Source organism: Bos mutus, chromosome 28, assembly GCF_027580195.1.
Source record: "Bos mutus isolate GX-2022 chromosome 28, NWIPB_WYAK_1.1, whole genome shotgun sequence".
Lineage (NCBI taxonomy): Eukaryota > Metazoa > Chordata > Mammalia > Artiodactyla > Bovidae > Bos > Bos mutus.
The window spans coordinates 2,226,193-2,241,214 of NC_091644.1; the positions used below are offsets into that span (position 1 = coordinate 2,226,193).

A 15,022-nucleotide genomic window follows, 5' to 3' on the forward strand; every position below is an offset into this window, starting at 1 on the left:
CTCGAGAAACCAAGCACCGCACTCGGAGAATTCAGGGTTTTTTTTTTTTATGCCAGTGGGCCCAGAGGAGTTAACTCTCAAAGCTCTGAGCCCTGAACAAAGGGGTTACAGAGTTTTTATACATAGACAGGCATGATTAAGCAGGTTTGCAGGGGTTGGGCGATTGCAAAGATCAGGACAAGGGTGAGTGAGATAAGCCCCAATTCCTAGTATTGTGAGTCCCCACTTTCTGAGACTACGCAAGGAGCAAGCTGCGTTACAGAGGCAGAAGGAGCAGGAGGTTATGTTAAATTTTAGCTTTTCCTCTTCATTCCCCCTCTTGATGCTTCTATCATTCATTGTAGAAAGCATCATCTCATGTTTTGGGAGGATATTCAGTGCTCCCCATCATTCAGGGAGCAATATTGAGTTATTATCATTTGTAACTTTATGGATTCAATTTGAGAGGTTATGAACTGGGTAATAGCATTGAGCATACAAGGGCTAAAAAGGAGCCCCACAAAGAATATGGAGAGAGGACTGGTTAAAGGGAAAAGCCACGATGCCCAGCTCCAGAGATTGTTCCAGTTATCCCAGGAATTTGCTCGTCCCTCTCTCCTTTTTATGATTTGTTCCCTTAGCTGTTGGGCCATGTCCCTAAGTATTCTTGATTGGTTTACATAAAAGCAGCATTCTTCATTCAAGAAGAGGCAGAGTCCTCCCTTTTCAGCTGTCAGTAGGTCTGCTGCTGCTGCTGCTAAGTCGCTTCAGTCGTGTCTGACTCTGTGTGACCCCATAGACGGCAGCCCACCAGGCTCCTCTGTCCCTGGGATTCTCCAGGCAAGAACACTGGAGTGGGTTGCCATGTGCTTCTCCAATGCATGAAAGTGAAGAGTGAAATTGAAGTCGCACAGTGTCCGACTCTTAGCGACCCCATGGACTGCAGCCCACCAAGCTCCTCCACCCATGGGATTTTCCAGGCAAGAGTACTAGAGTGGGTCACCATTGTCTTCTAGCCCTCTCCTATTCTGTAAACGCACCTCAGCCAGGGAATCTAGTTGGTCCTGTGAGGCCACTAATGATTTGGCTACTCTCTCAATGTAGTCTGTGAAGTCCTTGGATAGTATATGGTAGAAGGTGGTTGATGAAACAATTCCTTCTATTCCCATACCTATCCCAGCCTTAATTCCCAGACCAACTAGTAGGGGTATAAATCGGATGGCTATTTTTGACTGCGTATGTGCTGCCAGAGGCACAGTGAGAGTCTGGTGGTTAGGGATGGTATTCATCTGGGGAGTGAGGAAAGCTAACGGGCAGATACCCATCCAATTGGCTGGTAGACATAAGTAAACAACTGTCCCACAAAGAGGCCTTGATGGGGGCAACACCTTATTGTGTTTCTGGGAGGATGAGTGGGCTACTCGCCTTTTGAAGTTTGATTACATTGGTCCCTGGCTAAATTGCCAACAGGTTCAGTCCCCACATCATTTGTAATGCATTCTGGAGCCTTCTGAGTTAACTCAATTGCCCTTGAGACTGGCTTTTGCCAGGGTGGGTCTATAGGAGTTCCCATGGCTGTTGCATCATTCATTGGTACTGGTGTAGCTAAGTACCATGGAGCTCCTAAGGGTAAAGCAAAGCCAGCAATCCCTGGCTAGCTGGGGGCTGGTGTCATTAAGAAGGCAAAGAAAGAGTTGCATTGAGAACCAGGTACAGATGAGGGTCTAAGGGGGAGTTAACTCTGTAACCTGGGTCATACAGCCAACAGGCAGAACCTGAGTTTTTAGGGCAAAGATGATCCATGATTTTGTTTGTCTGAATTATTGTTCCTGTCCAATAGGTTTTTCCATTTATTTGGCAGACAGACAGTTGGTCTGGGTTGTAACATCTGTGTGGCATTTGGGGGTAGACGGAGGCACAGGGACATGTTGGCAATGTCATGGTGTTGGGATACCACCTGGGGTTTGGATCCTCTGGTGGAGGGAAGATAGTGGCAGTGAAGAGTATAACTGGAAAACATTTTTGGCACCCAGACCTCTGGACATGCATCTCCTGATTATGAAGGCAGTAGGTGATTGGCCTACAGGATTGGCTATCTATACATTGTTCTAGCTGATGGTTAAGTAAGTGATTTTCCAAGGGTTGACTGTAATGTTGACAGGTGCATGATGGATAAGGAACAGCACCATCTGTTATAGCAAGGGACACCAGAAGGCTGCAAAGCAGCCTGCACATAACAGATAACTGAACACTAACAAAAAGTTTTCTCCCTATCTTTGGGTTGCCACGGCTATAGCAACTGAGCCTGTTGTGAAGAGGGGTCAACTATACTGTGAGCAATTTAGTTAAGTAGGGAGAATCAATCATAGGAGACATTTAATAAGAATGAGGCTTCCAACTCCTGTGAGATAACAGACAGCTAACCACAGCTTCTGACCCAAATCCCAGTCCTGGAGTGCTTTTGAATCTAGTCCTGTAGTGAAGAGCACAGCAATAATACCAATCAGTGATAGAGGCCAGGGTTGACAATGAAAATCCATCTATAATTTTATAGCCAGATCCTCAAGCTTCCACCATGCGTTGACCAGCAAGCTGCTGGAGTGTGGCTGGAGCAAGGCTGAAGAATCCTCAAGCTTCTGCCGTCCTTTGACTAGTCAGCTTCTGGAGTGACTAGAGCAGGGCTCAGCATCCTTCGTGGCTGAGAGCTGTTGTTTTTGGAACCAGACCTTAAGGGGATTTTCGGGGTCCCGAACAGTTTTCCAGGTGTCCTCACCACAGGAAGCCACTGCCTTCTTGACTCTGGTGTGGTGGATCTGAGGGATGACGCCTGTAACTTTAATAGCAGTAGGGGTTGCCAGGACGACCATGTGAGGCCTGTCCAAACTGGCTGAAGTGGTTCCTTTTTCCAGTCTTTTACCCATACCTCATCTCCTGGCTGATAGGGATGGACCCAGTTGCCCAAAGGAATGGGTGTCCTTTCTAAGGTCTTGGGTGATGTAGTGGAAGACTCTTCCCAGGGCCTGGAGGTGTTGGGACATCTCCAGGTCAGCTAGTTGTTGGGGGTCTCCCTTGAGTTTTCCTATCACGGGGGGTGTTCTCCCATATAAGATCTCAAAGGGAGTTTAGCTTGAGGATCTCAGGATATATCAGACTTGGAGTAAGGCTAGGGGGTGACATGTCAAGTCAAGATAACTGGGTGTCCTGTCAGAGTTTAGCTAATGTAGTCTTGAGGGTCTGATTCATGTGTTCAACTTTCCCTGAGCTCTGTGGCCTGTAAGGGGTTTAAAGCTTCCATTTGATTCCCAGTGTCCTGGATAAATTTGGATTATCTCAGACACAAAAGCTGGCCCATTGTCAGACCCTATGGAGAGAGGCAGCCCATATCTCGGGATTATGTCTCTTAGTAGGGCCTTGGCCACTGTTCATGCCCATTCAGTGCACGTGGGGTAGGCTTCAGCCCATCCCGAGTACGTGCAGACTATCACAAGTAAATACTTATAGCCTCTACAGGGCTTGACTTCAGTAAAGTCCACTTCTAGACCTTCAGATGGCAGTGTCCCAACTGTCTGCACCCCTGGGTTGGGTCTTGGTCCTTGGCTGGCATTGTTTTGCACACAAGTCACACATATCTAGCACTGATCTGGGCACACAGGGTTGGGAGCTTAGGAACAAAATAGTAGCAGCTCAGTAAGCTTTCCAGCTCAGTTTTTCCTAAATGAGCTGTCTCATGATGTTTTACCAGCTAGTCTGCTATATTGCAGGGGACAAAGAGTCTTTGGTTTGGGAGCTTCCACCAGCCCTCTTTTTTTTTTTTTAATTCCTCCCTCATTTAGAGCCCATTGATCTTCTTCCTTGGTATATCTTCGAGATGGAGGCAATTTTGGTGCCAGGAGGACATTGAAGATTGACTTGGGGCCCACTGTGGGGCTGGGTTGGGTCGCTGCCTCCTTGGCTCTCTGGTCAGCCAACTGATTTCCTTTGCTTACTGGATCGGTTCCTCGCTGATGGCCTTTACAATGTATGACTGGCACTTGGGAAGGCTTCCAGACTGCTTCTAACAGCTGAAGGATTTTTGTTTGTTTGTTTTTAATCTCTCTTCCCCCTGCTCTCAGTAGTCTCCTTTTTTTTTTTTTTTATAAATGGCTCCATGAACATGTAAAGTAGCAAAGGCATACCTTGAATCAGTGTCGATGTTGACTCGTGTCCCTTCAGCGTGCCTTAGCACCTGGGCGAGTGCCCATAGCTCAGCCCATTGTGCTGACCACCCTGTGGCAAGGCCTCAGCCTTCACTGTCTCATCAGTTGTTACGGCATAACCTGCTTTGCAGGGCCCATCTTGGATGAAGCTACTTCCATCAGTGAACAGTTCCAGTTCTGGGTTCTAGAGGGGAATGTCTGTCAGGTCCAGCCTGCACGAATAAATTTCATCTATGACCTCCTCAGAGTTATGATCAGGGGTTCCCGCCTTCATAGGTAAAAAGCTGGGCAGGGTTCAGTGTCTGCACAGTCCTCAAGTTGGACCCATGGGTTTTCTCAAAGCAGTCCTTGATAGTGAATCATCCTGGAGTTGGTCAGCCACTTATGCCCCTGGCTATTCAGGGCAGTAACAGCATGGGGAACCTTTACATTTATATATACATACATATATATATATATATAAAATGTATAATATGTATATATATACATATATGCATGTACACATATATATATGTAAATATATTTATATATTATCTTTTGTTATAAGAGTAAGTTTATCTGCTTCTCTGACCAAAACTGCAGTGGCAGCTAATGCTTGGAAGCATGGCAGCCATCCCATGGCCACTGGATCCAGTCATTTGGACAGTTATATGACCAGGCGCTGCTCTGGCCCAACTGTTTGTGTGAGAACCCTCAGTGCCCTCAGTGAACCCTCAGTGTACATTTTTCTCATGTACAAAGAGGTTAAAGTCCCGTGCCACATCTGGAAGCCCTAATGCTGGCGCACTGGTCAAGAGTCTCTATCTCCTTGAAGGCCTTTTCCTGTTCAGGTCCCCACTCCAGGGGGCCCTTACCAGACCCTGCTGTGGCTTTAAACAAAGGCTTGGCGATTTCAGAGAAACCCGGTATCCAGATCCGGCAGAATTTGGCAGCCCTGAGGAACTCACAGACTTCTTTCTTGGTGTCCCGCCAAGGTATTGAACAGATAGCTCGCTTCCTCTCATGTCTGAGCACCCAATGCCTTTTTGTGATGACAAACCCGAGGTACTTGACCTCCTGTCTGCAGATCTGAGCCTTTTTCCATGACACCTTGTATCCTGTGGTGGAGAGTAGAGCCAATAGGACTTTAGTGCCTCTCCAGCAGTCCCCTTGGGTGGAACTGGCTAGTAACAAGTTGTCCACATTCAGGAGCAGGTGCAGTTGAAAGTTTCACTGGGAAAGGCAGCAAGGTCTGCAGCCAGGGCTTCACCAAACAAGATAGGTGAGTTTTTGAAGCCTTGTGGCAGTCGGGTCCAAGTCAGCTGTGTCTTTCTCCCAGTGTGTGGGTCTTCCCATTCAAAGGCAAACAAGGGCTGGCTGGTGACAGCTGGAGGCAGAAGGATGCGTCCTTGAGATGGAGGCAGGTGAACCAGCTTGCCTGAGTGGGTAAGAGACTCAAGAGAGTGTAGGAATTTGGGACCACTGGATGGATGGTGATCACTGCACTGTTGATGGTGTGGAGGTCCTGGACGGGGGTAGTAGTCATTCCCTCCAGACCTTTTGACTGGTAAGATTGGAGTGTTCCAGGGAGACTGATGTTCAATTAGGATCTCAGCATTTTGTGGGTGCTGGATGTGGTCCCAAATTCCCAGGCATGCCTCTTGTGATACTGGATATTGTTTCTGTCTAACAGGAGTGGCTCCTGGCCTCAGGTCCACTACAATGGGCACAGAGTTTTTGGCCAAACCTGGGGGCCACTTCTCTTCCCAGACATCAGGGAATTCTTTTAACAGTCTTGGGGGATTTATTTGTTCCCTTAATAAGAGACACCATTCGTCTTCCCTGGATATGGTCATGGCCATCATCAGAGCCGATTGTCTCCCCAGGGTGAGGCTTGCAGACTTTCCAGGGGCAAAGGTGATTTGTGCCCCCAGCTTTGTCAGTAAGTCTCTACCCAGCAGGGGAATGGGGGATCCCAGTAAGTAAAGAAATTCATGAATCACCAGATGGCCCCCAGCTGACACGAACGGGCCTTGCAAAACGAGCGGGGTGCCATGAACCATGTGGCCCCAACAATAGTTGCTGTTCAGCCTGTGAGGGGAGCCACAGGTGTGGTTACCACGGAGTGTTCAGCTCCAGTAGCCATAAAAGTCATTGATTTTTTTTCCCGGGGGCCCAGGATCAGGGAGCCCAGTCTTCCCTAGTCTGATTCTGCTCTGGCCAGGCCAATAACGTTTTGGATGGCCAGCTCAGGTTGGTACCTTTCTTTGTTGGGTTGACTGAACTTCTTCAACCCTTTAGATGTCCCTCTGTGATGGGGAACTCATTCCTCCAGTGTCTGGTCTCTTTGCAATAGGTGCACTGGTCATGGCATAGTGGGAGTCTCTTCTTCGTTTCCCCTTTCCACGAGGGGACAGTCTGTTTCACTTGATCAGAGCTCCTCAGTGCTGCTGCTAGCAAGGCTGCTTTCTGTTTCATTTTTTTATCTGCTTCCCGTTGGGCTTCATGGTCTCGGTTCACAAAGACTTTATCTGCTACCTCCAAGAGCTGTGTAGCATTCAACCCAGTGAAGCCTTCCAGTTTTTGGAGCTTTCGTTGGATTGTCTGCACAGGATTGAGCCGCAAAGGCAGCATTGATCGTTCGTTGATTCTCGTGTGTCTCAGGGTCGAATGGGGTCTATGTCTGGAACACTTCACACAATCTGTCATAGAAATTGGTGGGAGTCTCATCTGCTTTTTTGGATTATCATTGTAATTTTGGACATATTGGTGGGCTTTTTGGCTCCTGCTCAAAGTCCATGTAGAAGGGCATCACGGTAGTGACCCAGGGTTTCTTGTCCTTCTCTGATATTGAAATCCCAATTAGGTCTCGTCTCTGGCATTGCTTCTTGTGCCCATCTTTCTATATCTAACACCTCTGTGGGGACTTGTCCTCGGAGCCATTTTTGGGCTTCTGTTGAGATACGTCTCCTTTCTTCAGTAGTGAAGAGAGACGTAAGGAGCTGGCAACAGTCTTCCCATGCAGGCTGATGGGTGTGGAAAATGGACTCTAGGAGATCAGTCATAGCCAGTATGCTGGGTTATGGTGTTTCCAGTGGAGGAGATCAGTAGTGCCGAAGGGCTGGTAATGGAGGATGGAGCAGCCAGGCTGGACTGAGCCATCCTCGTTCACTTGTTGAGAACCTTGAGTTTCTCACAGTGGCATCTGATGGGCCATGGCCAGCTGGCTAGATCGTTCAGCCAAGCAGAGCTGCTTCCCTACCGGCTTGCTTATGAAGTGGACATGGAGGCAAGTGGACTGTCTGGCAATGGGTCTGGTGCTGGCTGTGCTGAGGCTTGTGGAGTCAGGGGAATGTTTGGTGGGGGAAGCAGTGGGTCTTCCACTGGATATCCCTGGAATATAGATTTTTTTCCCTTCTTTCTTTTTTCTGAGTGGTTGGGCCACAAATACCCTACTCTGTCCCCGTCCATTGTGCTAAATCTTGCCCATAGGGGCACGGTCTGTGTTATTAGAAGCAAGGAGTCTATGTGTGGAAACTGATCTGGATGTCCTGGAGTCCCAGGGACTACCTGGTATACTGCTTGGATGGTGGGCAGGTCGAGAGTGCCCTCTGGCAGCCATCCAACCTCAAAGGATGGCCAATGGAGCTCACATAAGTTATGAAGCTTCCTGGGGATCATCTTGACTCTGTAATCCCCTGCGAAGCCCTTCTTAAAGTTCTTTATCATGGAATCTAAAACTGTTGGCTTAGAGGAACTTCCACCCATGTTGACAAATGTAATCTACCTGGCAGTGTTTTGAGGAAAACTTAATCTCTTAGATGTCAGCTCAAGGAGTCAGTCGACAGAAGAATAACCAGTAACCATTCATTTCTCCCTCCCTGTGTTTCCTGCCCTGAGTTGGTGACACAAAGACAAACAAGGGTGGGTGCCCCTCAAAAGAGGAGACCATTCAGGTGCCCCCTTGCCCACATCCCCAGGGGAAACGTAGGTGCCTCTTAGCATTGGCAGATCAGTATAAACCCCTGATCTGGGTCTGTCTCACAGGGAGGGATTGGGTCCCCCCAGAGGCAGACACTGCCTTGAGCCATATGAGGCCACCACAGAACCATAAGATAGGGCCCACTGGGACTCCATAGCCATGAAGGCCATGAAGACACACAGTCGAGCCTGAAGTACAGGTGAATCAGGCCACACATTCGTTCACATTCTTTTTTTTTTGTCTGCCTAGTCACTATCCTGAGGGAGATTTTTTTTTTTTTTCAGATTTATTTTTATTATTATTATTATTTTTACTTTACAATATTGTATTGGTTTTGCCATACATCAACATGCATCCACCACGGGTGTACATGTGTTCCCCATCCTGAACCCCCTCCCACCTCCCTCCCCATACCATCCCTCTGGGTCATCCCAGTGCACCAGCCCCAAGCTGCCTCTTAGCATTGGCAGGTCAGTATAAACCACTGACCTGGACCAGCCTCGCAGGGTGGGGTCAAATCCCCCAGAGACTGGCACCCTTTCAGTCTTATGAGGTTGCCATGGACCCGCAGGTTTTTCTCAGGCTCTATAGTCTTAGGACTGTGGAGCTCACTTTCACTTCCTTCAATCAACAATTATGCATACACAGTCACTCAGAGGTTATCACAATGCTTCCCTTTTCCCAAGTCCCCAGGTCTCTCTATCTGATGCTCCCTTCCTTGGAGCTCCACGGAGGTGATCAGTCTCCTCTTCTACCCACTGGGGTAGGACCTCACTGGGGACTGGCCCCAGGGCCTTACCTGATCCTGTGGCCATTCCTGGTGAGTTGGTCTGTCCCTCCAATGAGTCCAGTTGGAGCTCAGCTGTCCAGAGAGTCAGAACACCAGTCCAAAAGAGAGCCTGTAATACCGTCAAGCAGTGCTCCTCCTCGTTCATCTCAGGGCTTCTCCACTCCAACCTGGCTGAGCCATCAGTCCAGCTTCTCAAGGGGCTGGCATTGTTGGAGTCTCGCTGGGGCCTCCAGAAATGTTGCAGAAACCAGTACTTCAGAAACCAAACACCACACTTGGAGAGCTGGAGAACTCAGGTTTATTACACTGGTGGGCCCAGAGGAGTTAACACTCCAAGCTCTGAGCACCAAACAAAGGGGTTACAGAGTTTTTTATACATGGACAGAAATGATTAAGCGGGTTTGCAGGGGCTGGGCAATTGCAAAGAGCAGGACAAGGGTGAGTGCGATAAGCTCCAGTTCCTAATATTGTGAATCCCCCCTTTCTGAGGCTATGTGATCTATGTGATTCAGACTTTGCAAGGAACAAGCTGAGTTACAGAGGCAAAAGGAGCAGGAGGTTATGTAAAATTTTAACTTTCCTCTGCATAAGGACTGTGTGCTCCTAAAAGAAAAAATGATCCTGTGATCAGTCACTAACCCTGAAAACCTTGGTCCTGCTGTCGACTGAAAAAAGATGCACAATTTGAGAGCTGTGAGTTAAGTTTTATTGGGGGCAAAATGAGGACTGCAGCCTGGGAGGCAGCACCAGCTCTGAGAGACTGCTCCAAAGAGGCACTGGGAGAAAGGTCAATATATAAGGTTTTGGTGAAGGGGGAGTTCAATACCATTAAGCACTCATTTTAACCATTTTAATAAAAGATTTTCTGCTAGCCAGGAGGATCTGATGTCACCATGAAGGGATTTGGTGCCTTTCTAGATATGAGGAGATGCAAGGACTGAGATCATAAAATCTATTCCTAAAAGCATCCAACTACCTGAAGACCTGTCCCACCAAATTCCCTGGAGCACAGAGTGCTTCCCTTCACCCTGAACTCCTTCAGGGGGTGTTGAAGGTCAACAGCTATAGCAGTGCAGGGTTCAATCTCAGTAGAGGCAGTTGTCAAATGCTCTTGTTGTTCAGTCATTGGCAATGCTCTTGGCAAGTGCCAATTTGCAGTTGATGCTATATACATAAAAATATTTAAGGCAACAATATTTAAAATGGTGAGAAAATACACATTTTAAAAATTATGTTTAATTAGAACATCATATGGCATATTGATCATGTTCTAATAAATTATCATTAAAATAAGAGCTGTATGAAATAGTCCTATTAAGTGAAACAGCAAGATAGAAAAATATTTTCATTCAAGATTGCAATAAGTACGTCCCTTTGTCCAAAGATAGGGGGAAAAACACAGTATAATGGTAAAAGGGAATTTTAAGTCTTGGGGTTATAGAAGTATGTGATTTTTTTTCCTTTTTATTTTGTTTTCTGTAAAATGACACATCATTGTGTGAATCAAAATGATAGAATGCCCTGTGTTGGGTTGCATTAAAAGAGGCCTGCAAGGCTTATGCTTGCCCAAATTCAAGACAAAAGAAAAGACAACCTTAGAGTCTGTAAAAAAAATTAATAAAAAAATATATCAATGGTTTAATATCTAAAGCAGGGCCCAAGACTGAGGCCTCCACCCTATCTGTCAGATGGTGAACAGGACTTGTTGAGAGAAGAAATGCAAAAAGGCAAAACGGTTGTCTGACGAGGCCTTACAAATAGCTGAGAGATGAAAAAAAGTGAGAGAAGGAGAAAAAAAAGGAGAAAAGGAAAGATAAATCCATCTGAATGTAGAGTCCCAAAGAATAGCAAGGAGAGATAAGAAAGCCTTCCCAAGTGACAAATGCAAAGAAATAGAGGAAAACAACAGAATGGGAAAGACTAGACATCTCTTCAAGAAAGTTAGAGATACCAAGGGAACATTTCATGCAAAGATGAGCACAATAAAGGAAGGAAATGGTATGGACCTAACAGAAGCAGAAGATATTAAGAGGAGGTAGCAAGAATACACAGAAGAACTATTAAAAAAAAAAATCTTCATGACCCAGATAACCATGATGATTTGATCACTCACCTAGAGCCAGACATCCTGGAGTTTGAAGTCAACTGGGCATTAGGAGGCATCACTACAAACAAAGCTAGCAGAGGTGATGGAATTCCAGCTGAGCTATTTCAAATCCTGAAAGATGATGCTGTGAAAGTGCTGCACTCAATATGCCAGCAAATATGGAAAACTTAGCAGTGGCCACAGAACTGGAAAAGGTCAGTTTTCATTCCAACCACAAAGAAAGGCAATAATAAAGAATGTTCAAACTACTGCACAATTGCCCTCATCTCACATGCTAGCAAAGTAATGCTGAAAATTCTCCAAGCCAGGCTTCAACAGTACGTGAACCGAGAACTTCCAGATGTTTGAGCAGGATTTAGAAAAGGCGGAGGAACCAGAGATCAAATTGCCAACATCTGTTGGATCATAGAAAAAGCAAGAGAGTTCCATAGAAAACATTACTTCTGCTTCATTAACTACACTAAAGCCTTTGCCTGTGTGGATCACAACAAACTGGAAAATTCTTAAAGATATAGAAATACCAGTCCATTTTACCTGCCTCCTGAGAAATCTCTATACAGGTCAAGAAGCAACAGTTAGAACCAGACATGGAACAATGGACTGGTTCCAAATTGGGAAAGGAGCATGTCAAGGATGTATACTGTCACCTTGCTTATTTAACTTATATGCAGAGTACATCATCCACAATGCCAGGATGGATGAAGCACAAGCTGGAATCAAAATTGCAGAGAGAAATATCAATAACCTCAGATATGCAGATGACACCACCCTTATGGAAGAAAGTGAAGAGGAACTAAAGAGCTTCTTGATGAAAGTGAATGAGGAGAGTGAAAAAGTGGGTTTAAAACTCAATATTCAAAAAGTAAAGATGATGGGATCTAGTCCCATCACTTCATGGCAAATAGATGGGGAAACAGTGACAGACTATATTTAGGGGCTCCAAAATCACTGCAGATGGTGACTGCAGCCATGAAATTAAAGACACTTGCTCCTTGCAAGAAAAAGCTAGGGCCAACCCAGACAGCATATTAAAAAGCAGAGACATTACTTTGCCAACATAGGTCCATCTAGTGAAGGCTATAGTTTTTCTGGTAGTCATGTATGAATGTGAGAATTGGACCATGAAGAAAGTGGAGTGCCAAAGAATTGATGCTTTTGAGTTGTGGTGTTGGAGAAGACTCTTGATAGTCCCTTGGACTGCAAGAAGATCAAACCAGTCAATCCTAAAGGAAATCATTCCTGAGTATTCACTGGAAGGACTGAAGCTGAAACTCCAATACTTTGGCCACCTGATGTGAAGAACTGACTCATTGGAAAAGACCCTGATGCTGGGAAAGATTGAAGGTGGAGAGAGAAGGGGACAACAGAGGGATAAGATGGTTGGATGGCATCACCGACTCCGTGCACATGAGTTTGAGCAAGCTCTGGGAGCTGGTGACGGACAGGGAACCCTGGCGTGCTGCAGTCCATGGGGTCTTAAAGAGGTGGACATGATTGAGCACCTAAACAGAACTGAGGGGAATGGGAGAGAGTATTACCAGTTACAAGTGGAACTGACCTAACGTTGGCTCATTGGTTACCAGCTAAGCCAGCAGAGCGACATGTGTTCCTCCCTGCTCTTTGGATAAGATATCAGAGTGGAGACATTCTGATCTAAAGCTAGAACAGTCATTAGCTGAGGCCTGGGCAAGTGTGTAAGAACATCAGTCATGAGAGTAGAGTATAGGTGAGACAGACACTCGTTGAGCAGGGGATGCATGGAGAACAGCCATCTTGAGGGTACTCAACATACACCTTGAAATTAAAAAGAAAAAAAAAGCTAAACTAAAAACCTTTGAGAAACCTATAGATGAGTCGCTGAGGCGCAGTTTAAATAGGCAAAGCATTTATCTCCCATTCATCCACACATTCATCCATTGACTTATACAATCACTTATTCTTTCCCTAAACATGTTTGATCTGAGACCCACAAAGGACCGCTAATTGGTCAGATTATGTTCATACTAAGGTGTACAAACTGGGTTTAGCTCTGAGGCCCCCAAGGCTAGTGAGGGAGAAAAACATGGAGATGTATAAGAGTGGGCATGATTCTGATGGACTCACCATTCCTTTGTGACCTTGGCAGATTTATTAAACCCCTGAATCTCAGTCTTTTTATCTGAGTAATGCCAATAAAACTGTCTATAGGCATCTATCACCATGACTGACAAGAGGTCGTTTCCAGATGAATATTAGCCCACATCCTTTGCTCTTCATCATCATCATGCTGACACATGTTTAGAGTTTACATGCGTCAGGCATGGCGCCAAAGGGCTTTACCTAGATTATTGCATCAAACTCTCATAATCACAGTCCAGCAGAGTGACTGGCATTTGATCACAGTTTGTAGATGAACGAATTAGGCCTCAGAGATGTTAAATAAACTTCCTCCAAGGTCACACAGCTAGTTGATGCTGGGATCTAATTTATAATCCAAATGGCTTTAGGGCCTGAGCTTCCAACTGTGGGACTCTTTCCTTTTGTCCCTAGGCCCTTCCTTCCTCCAGTTATTTTCAATATGACATTTATCACTCTAACTTTCATTGCCTGAAACTCAATGACCTGCAGCAAACATTATTCTAAGGAGCAATATTTGCACAATTTTCATATCTTAATGCAGCAACTTGAGCTTCCATAGAGATTTAAACCCCTAATGAAATTTCCTTGTCAAAATTCTTGCTGAAGGATCATTTAATTTGCTGCTTATGATATCTTGGAATAACTCTATGCCCTGGAAATCAGTCCCTCCAACATCCCCCTCTGCTTTTCCTCCTCCCTCTCTTTCCTTCTCTCTTTTCTTTCTTCTTTCTTCTCTCGCCATTTTTTGAATGCATGCTCCATTTAGTGCAATCCAAAGGAATAGGGAGTAGAAATCTCTGCTCTATTATTCTCCCCCAGGCAATGCAGATGATCAGAAGTGTGTTCTTTTGTCAATTAATTTTAAACAATAATAATACCTCAAGTTGCATGCATTTAGGAAACGAAGCCAGGATGTCACTCTGAAAAACTCAACAGCTAACGGGACTGGTGGCCTCAGCCTGGGTCCTCAGGCCTGTTAATCTAAACACTCCCCAAAAACCTGCAGTCAGCTCTACTCAGAAAAAGTATTGGTAAGGAGTTTCCCAAAGACACCCATAGCCCATCCTCTTGCCTTTCAGGATTTCATGTAGTATATGGAAAAGTGTGCAATGTGACAGCTACTAGATGGAAGGGCATAAGGAAAATTTCTCTGAATTAGAAGTGTAAAAGATCTTGATTCTAATCCTGTGACCATTTGCTCTTAGTAATGCGGCCTTGAGTAAATCACAGTGTGTTGAGTCACAGTTTCTTCATCTGTAGAAGAATCTTTCAGGTACCCTGGTTCAAAGAAGAAAACAACCCTCAGTACAGAGCAGGTTGTCCTGCAAGCCATTAAAAAGTGGGGTTGAATGCATAGCTGAAATAATCCATACTGTATTCATTCACTCACTTATCCCCCAAGTAATTAAGCATATAGAGAGTGCACCATGCTGTGGGTTCAAATAGTAATAATTAAGAATCCTACTATCAATAAACTCATAGTCTAGAAAGCTGCATTTATGTAAATTGAATTACAGGCTCCAAAGAATGTGCTGTGTATAATGCATTATTTTTTTTTTTTTAATTCACTCATTCACTCAAACTCTTACTAATAGTTTGACATGGGGCAACTTGCTTAACCTTGATGAGTTCTAGTTTTCTTCTTTATAAAATAAAATAGTAATTGTCTGTCATGCAGACAGCTTTTGTTGCATTAAATAAAATAATCCATTCAGAGTAGTTTGTGCTTGACACATGGTGAAAGCTTAATAAATGTTGTCTAGTATTATCGTTATTTTTTATCTTAACTGTTATCATTGCATTTATAACTACATGGTGTTGCTGCTTGAAACATTATCTGACCTTAAATATCTTCAGTTGCACAGAGGCAA

General features: G+C 45.2%; 1 protein-coding gene across 3 annotated transcripts in view; it reads left to right on the top strand.

The window, feature by feature from the left end:
* NRG3 (neuregulin 3) overlaps positions 1-15,022 on the top strand; it is a 1,249,006-nt gene that overhangs the window by 932,433 nt on the left and 301,551 nt on the right. The window lies entirely within an intron of this gene.